The 15422-nt window shown below is 41.0% G+C and overlaps 1 protein-coding gene across 1 annotated transcript in view; it reads left to right on the top strand.

Annotated features, from left to right (window-relative positions):
* Positions 1 to 793: 793 nt before the first annotated feature.
* The window catches only part of STARD3NL (STARD3 N-terminal like), a 41299-nt gene continuing 26670 nt past the window's right edge, over positions 794 to 15422 (top strand). Inside the window, exon 1 of the mRNA XM_006185295.3 lies at positions 794 to 987. The gene's annotated coding sequence lies outside the window, so the exon portion shown is untranslated. The remainder of the gene's footprint in view (positions 988 to 15422) is intronic.

Below are 15422 nucleotides of genomic sequence, written 5' to 3' on the forward strand. Positions count from 1 at the left end.
AAACAGCCTGTATAATGTCTTTGAAAGAATATCCAAAAAGTCAGTAACGCTTGCCTCAGGCACTGACTCCAATAGGGTAACTGAGTGACCGAGGGTCTGGAAGCGAAAGAATTCTTACTGTGTAACCCTCTATTCCTTCAAATACGTGAACGATGTAACTGTAGCACCTTTTAGGAAAAAAGTTTAATTGAAAATATAAAGATAATTTGAATTAAAACGGTAATTAAAAGATGCCCAATTTTGAGGTAAAATATATACAAATATAATTCAACGTGGCTACTATTAAGACAGAGGTGCTAGTTATGTGATAGGAGCACAGAGAACAGGTATCCTAAGTCTGAGGGGCTTGAGGAGAATTCGAAGCTGAGGTGACGCTTGAACAGAGAAATTGTCCTACTTTTTCATTCCCGGAGAGCTCAGTGCGAGGAGCCCAGGGACCCTGAAATCCAGTCCCATGATTATTTTCCAGAGCTGGAGCCTAAATCTCCAAGAGACTGAAGGCGGAAGCAGAATCAACGAGGAGGGGGAGCGACGCCTAATAAAACTGTGTGGTACCGGATTCACGCAAGTCCAACCAGCTCTGCGCGCTCGAAGCCGAAGTTCTAGATTCCCACTCTCCCTTCAGCGCAGGCTGGCCCGCCCTCTCCCTCCTACCCGCGATGCTTACTGGGCAGTAGATGACTGACAGGCTCATCTACCAATCGCTGGCTAGGCCAAGGGGGCGTGCCCTGGCCCGGTCTTCGGTCTCTCCGGCGAGATGCGGCCCCTGTGCGTCGACGTCAGCGTGCTGACGTCGCGGGCAGGGTACTCGAGGAGGTCCGGGGGCGTCTGTCCGGGCGGTGGGCTGTGCGTGGCCTGCAGGGCTGGATCTCCGGTCCCGTCCCGCCAAGCCCCGCCCCTCCGCCCGCTAGGACTCCCGTGGGCGCAGCCACAGATCCGCTGTCGCCGGGGCAGCCTGGGGCGGCCGGCCCGGAACCCTCCGATGAGGTAGGCTGGGTTTCTCGTCACCCTATTTGACAGATTGAAAAACTGAGTCACCCGGGATCAGATGACTTGCCCGGGGCTCACTGTGGACCCGCGAACGGAGGCCTGAGCCTAGCGTCCTGTTCTGTTTGTTAAGCCCTCGCAGTCCTCAGGGGAGGAGGAGGGGCTAGGTAGGCTGTGTTTATAAAGGATACAAAAGTGAAGTTGCAGATTGCGGAGCCCCTTTCATCCAGGGCTTGAGCTGGGGGTTAGGGGATGGATGTAGGTAGCGAGGTCTCCATCCCTTCTCCCTGCGGACCCCGAAGTGTCCTCGGTGGGGTCCAGCCCGGTGCTGGCCCCGTGGGCCCTCCAGAGTGACCAAGAATGCTGACGGGGTGATGCGTGAATTATACAGACGAGGTGGGTTACTGGCCTCTTTATTCATCGAGAAAAACTGTTCAAAACAAAATTTAAAAATTAAAGCACAAGTCACGAACGTTCTGGCTGTGGTTTCAGTTCACTGCTTTTGCCTGCTCATGGGTATGTGGCCATAATTTGAAATCTCAATAGCCTGGTTAGTTTTGATTTAGGATTAGAAAGAGATCTCCCTCCTCCCTTAGGTCAAACATGAGTTAACATTGTGGAACTTTTCTTATCATTCTCTTAATATGCCAATTGTTTACCATGTCATTTGTCTTCTGTTTCACAGATGGAATCACTGAATTCATCACTTGACTCAGTAATAATAGTTTGGATAAGTTTAGCAAGGTAATAAAGTAACAGGTCGAATCTCTCAAATACACCGGAATTACTTTAGTTTGTTTCTCAGAATTCTTTGTTGAGAAGGGTTGTGAAAGAGAATTTCCATCTACATACTGTCTACCTATACATCCTCACAAAACAAAACAACTTATGGTACCATTGCTTTATTTATGTGCTTAATAAGTTGGGGCATAATTTCATGCTCATAAAGTGAAAATATGTGCTGTACAAGATATGAATCCTTATATAATATTTTATATTGTCATGAAGAATTCATTCTCTTTGAATCTTGCTGTCTCAAGCATTGACCTTTTAAGACCTCATTATTGCATAAAATGGCACTAAAGAAATGAAATTAAAGCCAGTTCAGGGGACTTTTCCTTGCTTATGTTCACAGAGGATGGTTATTATCATTTGAATTTATTCTTTGGACAGATTTATCTGATGAATGCCTCATCTGTGCCATGCTTTGTTTTGGGTGTTGGGGATCAAATACTGGAAAATTCAGATAAGGTTCCCTCCCTCAAAGACCTTCCATTTTGGTGGAGATACTATAAATATGTAAAATAAAAATGACAGTTTTAGATAATGATAAATGCTAGAAAAAATATTAGAGGGCAAAGGGCTGGAGTGTGACTAGGATTTGGGGGAAATAGATATAGGTGATCAAGGAAGATTTCCTTGAGGAAGTTTGGATGAGACCTGAATATTTAGAATGAGTCAGCCGTGGGAAGATCTGCTGGAAGTTTCCAAGCAGAAGTAACGACGCAAAGGAACTAAAGGAGAAATGAGCTTGGCATGTTCCGTGGATAAAACAGAAGCTGAGTGAACATAGGGGAGAGTGAGGTTGGGGGGACAGTGGGAGGAGATTACCCTGGAGAAGCAGGCAGGAGGTGGGACCATCTGAACCCATGTAGGAATTACAGACAGGCAAAGGAAATAGGATTTATATATTGTCAAAACTCTCTTCCTTTTTTTTTTCTTGACATTCATAGATGCTAATCAGCTCTCTGCTTTATATTAGTTATGAAATCATTGTAGTAAATCTTTTTTTTTAACCAGTGATCCTCCTTCTCAATGGAAACATATCTTCTTCCCTCCAGCACTGTGTTCCATGCAGTTTGTTTCCTGTTCACTATGTGCAGGACTCTTGAGCTTATCTAAGCTCATCTTCCTCTCCCTGCTTTTTTCCTTCCTACTCTCAACCTTGAGTCCTGTCCAGTATTTATGTGCAGGCCATCAGCCCCTGCTCTTCTCCAAGCAGAGTCTTTGGAAGCTGCATGTCAAGTGGATTCCTGTTTTCCATTAGAAGTTTTATTACTGACCAGAGACTTCGTGTCTGCCTTTATTTAGTGCCTGCCTGCACCATGTGTGTTGTATACACTCTGTTCCTTCTAACCCGTTGCAAAGGTAGATGTTAACCCTTCCTGATGGAAGAGGAAACTTCCACTTAAGGCCACCCAGCTGGTCCTGAGGGAGCCCAGCTTTGAACACTCCAGTTAGCCTGCCCCCAAAGCCTAAACACCTCACTGCCTGGGTACACGACAACAACTACAAATCTCTATTGTGTGAAATTAATATTTTATGAAATAGCATTTTAGATTCGATTCTCTTAGTTTAACGGTGAGACTGGAGGCCTGTAGATATTCATTGCTTTTCAAGACATAACTGGCACCAAATTCTCACCCCACTAAATATCAGCCTAGTGTTTTTACTGCTATACTTGCCACATGACAATTCCATCATAAGGGGCTTCTGTGTATATAAAAATACAGTATCTCAACATCTTGAAGTTACTGACCATAAACTCATACAAGGTAATTTATAGTCCCTAAATTCATGATGTTTTGAAACTCATAGAAGGTAATTTTAAAAAGGTAAAACAGTGCTACTTCTTGGGCGAAAATAACCCTTGCTTTATTTTACTTCTCTTTCAGCGGTGAGCAGGTATAAACTTTCTGAATGTATCTTGATTTTCTTAGTAAAAAGTGGTTTCAAAATGAGTTTAAAATTTAAGTTTTAGTTTCATAAATCTTTGTAAGGGAGTTTAAAATTTATTTTTTTCCCAGCTAAACCCAGCTTTACACGATGCTGGCACATAGTTTCTGTTGGCACATGGAGTTTCTTCCTATAATTGAGGAAGCCATTGGGTCATCTCAGGAATACAACTTCTCTTAGGAATGTATTGATTTTAATGAGTAAAAATCAGTTGGTAAATTATATGGTTGAAAATGGTTTACTGCGTTCATGCAATTTAAGAATACCCATTCTTAATTTCTAAGGTTCGCTTATGTTATTATGATTGGGATATGGTTGATGAATAATGGCAAATTAACAAATAGTTAAATTTACTTTCTGGTGGCTTTTTGACTCTCCTATGACTTAATGGAGGTGGTCTTTTCTACTAGTCAAATTAGAATAATGTTCATGGAATTAGTAGCACCGTCTTTCTTAAATGTTGGAAGATATTTAAATTTAAGCAAAAGGTTGCTTTTGCTCTTCACACCATCTACTGGGTATTTTGACTGGGTATCTCTATCCTTTAAGATTATTTATGCAACTGACACCCACTTTCTGAAGACCCAGGCTGTTATGATTTGGTCTCAAATAGTTGCGCTGTCCTTCCGCTGTGAACCCAGTGCCTGAAACTGGACTTCTGGCCTTTCCAGCTTAACTGTTACTGCTTGTGCTCTGCCTGCAACCTGGAATGCCTTCTAGATGGACAAATCCAGCCAAAATTCTACCTGTCCCTCTGTATCCATCTGGGCTGCTTTCTTAATGAGCTATTTTTTGTGTCTCTTTAATGGAAGGCTTCTCTCTCGGTAGTCTTTCTCTGTGATGCAGTTTATCAATCTTGATATCATTGGTAAAGCACTGTTTTGTACCTGAGTGTTCAAATATATGTTGACTTGGGCGTAAAAGAGACTTTAACAACTTGTGTTATACATACAAAGTCTTCTGTAGATTGTTGAACCCTTTAGTTTAGCTCTTTGGATTAATGGAGTGTTTATTACCTCATCTTTGCAAGAAGCATTGTTACGCTTTTCTTGGCTTGGATTCAACAGAACCTCTTTCCTGTTTCAGTTAAGGGTCTGCCTTCTACAATTACCAAGGGGTCTCTTGAGAGGCGCCCAAGTCTTTGGGTAGTAAATATTGAAGGTGCACTGCCGCAAATAAAAATCAGTGTTCTCTGCATTTATGGTTTCAGGGAAAAAATACTAGCAGTTGCACTTTTTAATAGTGAAGGTGAGAAAACTGAGGCCCAGAGGACTAGCCAGGGACCCTGCAGTGCTGGGCTAAGGAGCCCAGTCAGCACTCCTGGTTCACGGCAGTGGGGGCTTGTGCCCCCACTGTCCTACATCAGATCTCCTGGTGGCCTCTTAAAGAGTATCAGCACAGCTGAGGCCTTTCTGGATTGTTTCACTTGCTTTGCTAGTGAATTGACCTGGATCTGGAAGATACCTCTTGTTATGACTCAAGGTCAAAGTAGGACCTCTTACCAAGGATCCCTGACTGAGCTGTTTAAACCTATGGGTTCTTCCTGGGTAAGCACTGGCTGGTGTCGGGTTTGGTACGCTCTTTAGTTTAAAACTTCTCTCTTCTACTTACCCTCTCATCACAGTTTTCCAAAAAATACCATGAGCCTGGTGGGCATCCTCTGTATTAAGCTTGGAGTTTGGAGGAATTTGGTTGAGTGCCTTCTAAGTTGTAGTGAGCACAGGTTTCCATGACCCACCTTTTCTGGGATGGGATACTTTTCAGATACTGTGTGTTGTTGCTCACTAGAGCATGTTCTTGTTTGCTTTTTGTTTCAGGAAAATAGATTCTCATAATTCTTTCTTTAATTAATTAATCATTTGCTGAATTAATGATGTAGAGCCAGGGAAGTTTCAAGTCCACTTTCGTATTTGTAAGGTATGTCCAGTTCTTCTAAGGTAACACGTGGAGCTCTGGAGAAATTCACAGTTTTTCCAGCTGAGGTGGGAGCACCAGCCAGGACTTGCTTTTGTTATTATTGATAATAAGTGACACTTAGAGGGGCTTCTTCCCTGTCAGCTGCTGTTTTAAATGTTTACATCAGGATCTCTCATCCTCAGCACTGTTGACACTTAGGGTTGGTGGGGGCTGTCCTGTGCGTTGTTGGGTGTTTAAAAGACGCCAGGGACGCCTCCCCTCGTTGTGAGAACCAAAAATGTCTCCAGACATTGACAGATGTCCTGAGGGGAGTCGTGGGTGGGATCCTTCCCCTCCACAGGCTGGACACCTTGAGAGCCACTGCTTTATATAAACGAATTTATTCCTCACTGACACGTGGGTCATATTATTGCCTTCATTTTACAGAATGAGAAGCTGCGGCATGGAGAGGTTAAGTAACTTGTCTGAGGTTACATGACCAGCAAGCAGTCATACTGGATGTGAAACCAGGCAGTGCTCTTTGTGAACACTGGCCCGGTGCAGCCAGCTCAGACCCGGCACCAACTGTTAGGGAGCCAAAGACCCCTGTAAACCAGAGACAGAACAGGTGCCAGCGGGACCAGGCAGGGCCATAAGTGAGGTGGCTGAGTGAATATTGCCAGAATTGCCTGTTTTTCAAGAGAAGCTAGAAATCTGGATTTTACTTGTGTGAAAAATTCTTATCTTTCAGTATTGGCATTCAATTCAGTGTTTACAGAACATCCTTCAGCCAAACAGCGTCACCTACAGATGGACAGGGTTTGGCCCCAGGCTCTCAGTTTTCAGTCTTTTTTGTGTAAACTTGGCAGCATCGTGACATTATAGAGAACTGTATATTCATTTGATGAGGGGAAATGAGGAGGGCAAATGTTTCCCTTCTTGGAAGGCTCTGGAAATGAGGATGGGTGGGCTTCTAAACAAAAGTTGTGGTCTTGCTTTGTTTTAAGCCAAAAAGTGCAAGAATTAAAGCTGGCCACCCATCACACTTTGAAATGGCAATGCTCTGCTGCTCGGTGCAGACTCAGTTGGAAATTACCTTCAGCAGCATTGTTCATAACTGTTTCTTTCATGACCTCTGCTTGACGAGGTGTTAAATCCATATCTTATATGACATTGAGAAAACATAAATTGTAGAATTCAATGACTGTATCTTGGAGAAGCAAACCACAGCCATACCTCCCCTTTTTTATTTTAATTAAAGTATAGTTGATTTACAATGTGTTAGTTTCTGGTGTACAGCATAGTTATTTAGTCCATATATATAGATTCTTTATCAGATTCTTTTTCATTATAGGTTATTACAAGCTATTAAATATAGTTCCCTGTGCTGTATACTTAGGACCTCGTTGTTTGTCTGTTTTGTATATAGGAATTTGTATCCGCTAATCCTGAACTCCTAATTTATCCTACCTCCTTTCCCCTTTGGAAACCATAAGTTTGTTTTCTGTGTCTGTGAGTCTGTGTCTGTTTTGTAAATAAGTTCATTTGTGTATTTTTAAGATTCCACCTGTAAATGATATAACATTTGTCTTTCTCTGTCTGACTTACTTCACTTACTATGATCATCTCTAGGTCCATCCATGTTGCTGCAAATGGCGTTATTTTATTATTTTTTATGGCTGAGTAATATTCCATTATGTATATATACCACATCTTCTTTATCCAGTCATTTGTCGATGGGCATTTAGGTTGCTTCCTTACCTTGGCTATTGCATATAGTGCTGCTATGAACATTAGAGTGCACGTATCTTTTTGAATTAAGGTTCCCTCTGGATATATGCCCAGGAGTGGGATTGCTGGGTCATATGATAGCTCCGTTTTCAGTGTTTAGGGAATCTCCATACTGTTTTTATAATGGCTGCACCAAACTACATTCCCAGCAACAGTGTAGGAGGGTTCCCTTTTCTCCACACCCTGTCTAGCATTTGACATTCATACCTCACTTTTGACAGCCAGCAGCTGAGTCCAGTTTAACTCTGTAGGGAAAGACCAGACTCTCTGCCTGTGTTTTAGCAGCAGGTGGACTTCTGCCGGCCTTTGCGGTGTTTTCCTTATGCTCAGGACCCTTGCTTCTTTAATTGAGCTTGTGAGCCATTGTGCCGCTGCTCTGGGTGTTGAAAGCGACCTCCTGCTCTCATGCTGACTTTTCATGGCCCTTGGGCTCTGTCCGTCCTTGTGTGTCAGTGTATGGGAGATTACTTGTAACTTGTGCCTGTTGGAAGGTACTCCTGGGCAAACTTGTAAATGACATTCCCTTTTATTCACTTGCTCTAGTTTGTGAAATAGGAAGCTGGCCTTGGGTAACTCCAGGGACCATTCATGTTATGTCTTCCCCAGTGCTGCTATTAGTGTGCCACCTCTTCCAGCTGTAGAGCCACTCCAGGGGCAGTGAGTAAAGGATGGCTCTGTCACCTAGGGTGACACTTGCAGGAACCCTTATCCTTTCAGAGACTCTTGCGTTGAATGAAAAGAAACTTATTTTGCCTCCAATATCCACCTGGGCTTTGCTGTCTCCTCATCAGCTAGCGACTTGGAAATTTAACTTCTGTTTTCTCTGCATGGAGAAAGATAGGTCTGGGGAGGCCTGTGAAGGTTGTGTGATGAACACATTCTTAATTCTAGTCTTTGCAATGGAGAAGGATAGTTACTGAAACAAGTGTACACTTGTAGCCACCTTCCTATGATTCCTAGGAGAGCAGTGAGCTCACTGCCTTGAGATGTTATTGATTTCCAGACCTAGATCAATAAGATCATCAGTTCCATCCTGAGAATTGAAAGCATTTGTTTGAAAATTGCTTGCAGTACGTACTGAAGAAGCAGCATTACGTAGTGCAGAGATGTCCTCATATGCAGTGGAATGTATTTCAAGTTTCTTACTTGAGGGAATTTTATCTGTTTAGATAGTAATATGACTGTTGATTCCATCATTGCTAAAGCTGGCAACACATCTCTAAGAGGAAGCTTTAAATATTCATGAGAATGTATGCACCAAAGAGCACCATAGTTCCTCTAAATTACTGTCTGCTGATGGTTGGCTAGTTGACAGTAATAATGAGGTCAAAATTGGGAGAAATAGTGGTAACTCCATAATAACCATTAGGTATTTTGTAACTGATCTCTTGTGATTTTTTTTAGGAAAGTTCAAAGCAGATTTAGTTCTATGGGAACAAGAAAATCTTCTGGAAAATGATGGGCAGTCAGCAACCAAAAAAATCAGTAGTCTTTTAAACTTGTGGAAATGACTTTGACTCATGAAGGAAAATGGAGTTACGTGTAGCGTCTACGATTAGGAAGATTAAGACAAAGGAGTTTCTAGGTAGGGTGTGGAGGAAGTCTTTGGGTGTAGGAGTTAGAACTGAAGCTCAGAAAGGGGAAGAAGCTGCAAAGTCCATTTGAGCACCGGGAGAAAGCTACTAGGAGGAGAGTCAGGTTGGAGAGGGACAGTAGAAGCTGGAGGAAGGTAGCTGTAACGACTCTGTTGTTCCAGTTATTCTGGGCCACCTGATAGCAGCTTCCAAAAAAGATGAAAGACAAATAAAAGAATATTCTTGTTTGTCAGAGGCCATGTTGAGACGGACTTTGAAGAAGTGATGTGATGTAGCTACAGCATACCAGCCATCTGACTCAGCCAATGCTGATGACATAACTGGCTACCAAGTTGTTGACCCTTGCAGGGTGGTGACCTAACAATGTGTACTGCCCAGCGTGACTTTGGCCACTCGAGGCATGCTGTCATTTTGCCAACCTGTGATCTGTGGGAGAACAAATATACATTGTCAGATGTCCTTCCTCCATGCAGCTAGCCCAGCCTCCCCTGGACCAAGCGTCATCCCAGTGGCATGGTTATTGTCAGGAGTACACACTTGATTTCCTTCCCTTCTCTTCAGTCACCCCCTTGTCTTATTAGTACATCTGCCTCCTTGACTGGTTGGAAGTTCTGCTGAGAGCAGGGGAATTCCTGCATTACCTTTTGAATCCTTTTAAATGCTTGGAGTTTTACATTTTGTAGGTGTTCAATGCATATTAATTAATAAAATGGAACTCTTAGTGAATGTTAATAAGGCCCACCTCATAATTATTTTCTGTTCTACGAATAAATGCCCTTTTTTTTCATCTTTTATGGAGAGAAGGGAGAGCATTCTAACTTCTCTTCCATCGCATGGCTGTAACTTCCATCTATATGCTGTTAACTCCCACATTTCTTTTTCTAGCTCAGACCTCTCCCCTGAACTCCTGACTCCTATCCAGCCACTTACTTTATCTCTACTTGGATGTTGAAAAGCCTCTCCTACTTGATGTGTCATACTGAACCGGTGTTCCCCCTCAGCGTCGTCCCTCCTCTTGCTTCCCCGTGTCAGTAAGCAGCAGCTCCATCCTTCCATTTCCTCAGGCAGCTAGCCCTCCCTGTGTCCTGTGTCCCTGCCCAACCCATCTCCTGATGCTTTTGGCTCTGTATTTAGAATCAACCAGTTCTCACCATCTCCGCTACCACCCTAGTCTGCTAGGTCAGTATATCCTCTCTGTCTTGACTGATTGCCGTAGTCCCCCACGTGGTCTTCTCACTCCAGCTTCTCTCAGCCAGAGGACCCCATAAAGCTTAAGCTGCATCATGCTTGTCACCAACTGAAAAGCTTCCGGCAAGGAGGGTATAGCTCAAGCAGTAGAGCGCCTGCTTAGCAAGCACGAGGTCCCTGGGTGTAATCCCTGGTACCTCCTCTAAATTAAAAAATAAATAGATAAAAAAAATTTTTAAAAACCTAATTACCTCCCCCCGCCAAAAAACAAAACAAAACAAAATATTAAAACAACAACAACAACAACAACAACAACAACAACAAAAAGCTTCCGATGTCTTCCCATCTCATTCAGTCTTTCCAGCGGCCCGGAAGGTCCCACCAGACCCTGACAAGTTGTTGACTTCTCCGTTAGCATCTCCTGCCTCTCTGCCTTCTGTCCCTTGGCTGCTGCAAAGCTGAAAGCTGATGACCGGGCTGACCTCCTGCCTGGACAGCCCCACCCTCCTCAGAGCCTCGCCCTTACTCTTACCTCTGCCTGCAGGGTTCTTCCTTCTGATGCTGACATGGCATTTCTTCCTTATCTCCACCTTTCTTCTTTACTCCACCTTTACTTGGCCTCAATGAGGTCATCCTGACCAAGCAGTTTAAAATTACAGTGCTGCTTCGTTTGTCCTCTGTCCCCGGACTGTAGAAGGTAAGCTCCATGAGGGGAGGAAATTTTGTTTGGTTTTATTCATTGCCACAGCCCCAGTGCTCAGAGGAGAACCTACTTGTGAAGTAAATGTGGTAGATGTGGTATATCCTTGGCAAAATTGTTGGTTGTAATTCTTGCTGGACTGCCCTCTGTCACTTCATTCAAGCCTTGTGATGTCAACAACATCAAAATAATTATTAGGTATTTGATACTGGCTCAAAATTCAGACAGAATGACTCCTATCTGCAGTCACGAGCACTTTAGAAGTCTTCAATCTCCACTTGCATTTAGGTAATTTGATAGTTTTATTAGGAGCAGAATGAATTGGATGGCCAGAAATCTTATAAAGGTTTTCACTTGCTCTATCATTGTGTCTCAATGAGAATTATTATATAAAAGTATGTGTGCAAAATCCATCTACATTCTATTTTATATTATGATCTGAGAGGTTTTCTAGGATAATTCCAGTTTCTTATACTGCTCTTAAAGGCAGCTCATACTTACAGTAAAGTTAATTTAATGATTTTTTGCGATGAAAACTGTCCTTTATTCTCTTTGATACATATTTATATTATATACCTATATACATGCATACACACACTATGTATGCTTATGTATACTATATACATATTTTGTTTAAATATATTTCTCTGTATTGTGTATATATGTTTACATGTACTGGATGGGCGGATGGTTGATAGATAAACAGAGCAACTCTATCCCCAAACATCCTTATGTTCTTTTTTTTTTTCTGAACTAATCGGGGGTTAAGTTGTGTACCTCCTGACTGACCGTTCAGTACCTCATCATGCATCTCCTAAGAATAAAGACATTCTCCAACATGACCAGAATACTAAACTGTAATCAATTTTCCAGTTGTCTTTTGTGGCTGTATCTTTGGGGTTTTGTTTTTGTTTTTGTTTGAATTCAGGACTCAGTCTAAGCTTGTGCATTGCATGTGATGCCTGTGGCTCTTTATGCTTTTTTAAGTCTTCACATCACTTTCCTACCTTTTGTTCTTGTTTTGTTTTTCACCACATTGACTTCTCTCAAGATTCCAGGGTAGCTGTCTTGTAGAATGTTCCACAACTGCGTTTGACTGTTTCCTTAAGACTGAATTCAGGTTAAACATTTTTGGCACTGGTATGTCGTAACACGTACTCCTGACTGTATCATAGTATCAGCTTGTTCTCCTATTGGTAATACTATTTGATTACTTGGTATGGGTGGTGACTGCCAGATCTCTCTGTTACTGCCAGTGAAATTATTAAATAATCTGAAGGGTAACACGTTGAGACTGTGAACATCCCCTTTAATAATTTTTAGCATCCATCAATTTGCCAGAATCAATTACTCCAACTGGGGGTTTCAAACTGTTGATTTTTCTAACTTCATTATTCCTTCTACATTTTTTATCTAACTTTTTTTTTCTATAAAGGAAAACTCCTACCTTATCTCCCTTTTTTTTACAGTATTACCATGGGCTCATGGAACTTAATAATTTTTCCAACATAAATTCCAATATTACAGTCATTATTTATTTTTATGTTCAAGTTGTTCCAAACTGACCGATGAGAACCCCTCATGACAGCCTACACAATTTTTTTTTAATGATTATGGCTTTTTGTGCCTTCTTTTAAGAACTCTTAGCCTACAAAAAGGTTTTTAAAATATTCTGCTGCACATTCTTATAACAGCTTTATACTTTTAGTTCTTATGTTTAGGTCTGTGATCCATTTTGAATAATTGTTTGCATGGTGTGAATTAGGGTTTGAGGTTGATTTTTGTTTTTCTTTTCTCTTGTGATATCTAGTTGTCCCAGCGTCATTCTTTATTTTCCGTTTGGATTGTTTGGACATCTTTGTCCAAAGTCAAATGATCATATAAGGGCAGATCTGTTTCTAGGCTCTCCTTATGTTCCATTGATCTCTGTTTGTTGATCCTTATGCTGGTGCACACTGTCTTTAAGTAGTGGGTCTTCCAGTTTATGTTCATTTTCAAGATTACTTGAGTTATCCTTATTCCTTTGGCATTTCCATATACAAGCTTGATGAGGTTATGATTGGGATTGAGTTGAATCTATAGATCAGTTTGGGGAGACTTGAACTCTTAACAATGTGGATTTTTTCCAGTCCATAAACATTGTAATCTCTATTTATTTTTATCTTCTTTGATTTCTCTCAGCAATGTCTTACCGTTTTCGGTGGTGGGACCTTGCATATATTTTATTTGCTTAGTGTTTTATGTTTTTGATGCGATTTTAGATGCATTCCTACTGTCTCTTGGTTACTTTCTACTCCCAACTGCACAAAATGAAGGGCTGGTAAATGGGTGAATCACAACTCCTAAATGAGCTTTTTTTTTTTTTTTTTTTTTTTTTTTTTAAGTAGAGCAAAACTGATCTTGAGGCAGCATGATAGATGTCAGTAGAGACGTCTTTGTCCACTGTTCTCTGATGGGGCAGAGAGGTGTGGAAGAGGGGGAGGAGGCTAAAGCTGCCCTGAGAAAGCGACCCTTGAGCTGAGGCTCACTGGGATGAGGAAGAGCAACAGGGTTAAAGGAGAGTAGCGCTTCACATCAGGAGGAAAATACGGGCAGAGAGGTAGCTGAGAATGTGATTCCTTTAGGGAACTCCTTGGGATTTTTGTGGCGCTGAAGTGGTTCTGGAGAAGTAGGCAGAAGTAGGCCATGTGTTAGGTTAGGTAAGATTAAGGGGTCTGAGCTCTACCTGAAGGTCCCAAAAACTATTTAGTAAATGGTCTCATAAATCTCATTTGCTCCTCTAAAAAGTTTGCAGGTGTTGGATGAGAATTAAATTAGTTTATTAATACATTTCTTTTCCTTATGTGCCTTCACTTTCTTTGCCCATTATCTAATTGAGTTTTAAGGTTTTCATTACCTATCCTTCAACACTTTTTAAAGTTTTGCTTCTAATGTTCTTAAGTTTGAGAAACTTGATTTTTATATATTTAGTTTTGTTTCCCATTCTAAATTTTCTTAGAAAGAACTTCCTCATCCTCAAATCATGTGTTATGCACCTATAATTTCTTCTACTTTATCAACCGTGCAAATGATCTTTTATTAGTTTTTTAATAAAATCTTCAGTATATTTTGATGCATAAATTTCTTTCTCCGTATACTTGAATGACTGGTTAATAGTTTTATTCTTTTGCAACTGAATTTTGATGGTATCTCCATCATCTGTAGATATTTTTTGGTTTATATGGGTTTTTTCTTACAGGAAAGCTTAGGAAAGTACAGACCACGTGGTGGCTTATTGGTAATGAGTTTTCCTTGACCATCAGTGCCTTTCTTATTTTTAAATATTGAACTAATGCTTAGTATTTGGGAAATTTCCTATGACAGTTCAGATTTCTGGCTTCTACTGATAAATCAACATTGTGGCCCTTGTCTACATGTTTGTCCCCCAAAGATTGGGCACACACTCCTCTCCTGTTTGTTTGCCAATCGTTCCTCATCTCCAACTCTGATCATCAATTGCCCATTTTCCTTCAGCTTATTCTGTTTTTTTCTTATTATCACTTATATATATCCCTATGTTTCTTTCAAGCCTGGACAATAAGAGACTTGAGAGAGCTACATTTGAAGAAAAGTGGAAAACAGTGAAGGTCTAGGTGGAAATGAAGAGTCCCATAAAGTTTGAAGTTATGCCAGGCCCTCAAACTCAAAACCAGTCAAAACATACATAATTTCAAAACACTTTGGTCCAAATGAATTTTAAGTTGTGTTCATGCTTGCATTTGAAATTTAGTGAAATATTTTAATGGGTAAACAGAAATATTTGCCTTCCTATTAGGTTTTTTTTAAATGTGGGTTTTGACTTATGTTTGTGATGTTCCAGGAATACATTCTAATATGTGGGTCCTACTTGTGGGAGCTGTTGTGAGGCTTAACTGACATAGTGTGTGTTAAGTACCCAGCATTGTGTCGGACTCAGTCTCAATGTGAGGAAGCTGTTGATTTTGTTGTTATGTTAGTATAAGGCACACACCATCCATATTATAATAGCATGTTAGTACATGGGGTATGTTTATACTTTTTGTTCTTTTGTTCTTGTGTTGTGTGTGCTTGGTCAGATAATGTTAGAAGTATGCTAGATTTATTTAATGAGTTTCTGAAGTTTTTGTGTACGTATTAAAAACCTTTGCTGAACTACGTACCCTCCCCTGCTTTTTATTGAGTGTGAATTCAAAATCATACCCAAAGACTTAAGCAGATGTTGTATCACCATTGCATAGTCAAGTTCAATTATCATAGCTTTGTTCTGAGCTTGAAAACTGTGATGCACTTAGTCATTCTACTTAAGGAAAATTATTGATAATAACTTGCCAGTTTATAAAGAGATATTGGAAGAATACCACTTTTATATAAGTCTCTTTTGAAATGTTAGCACTTGCATACTTTATTTAATAGAGGATATGCTAATATTTTATTATGGCTTACCATACTAACATGGCCTCTGGGTGATACCTTTAGAAGTTCCTAAAGGGCAGTTTTGTAGGATAATACTG

Source organism: Camelus ferus, chromosome 7, assembly GCF_009834535.1.
Source record: "Camelus ferus isolate YT-003-E chromosome 7, BCGSAC_Cfer_1.0, whole genome shotgun sequence".
NCBI lineage: Eukaryota > Metazoa > Chordata > Mammalia > Artiodactyla > Camelidae > Camelus > Camelus ferus.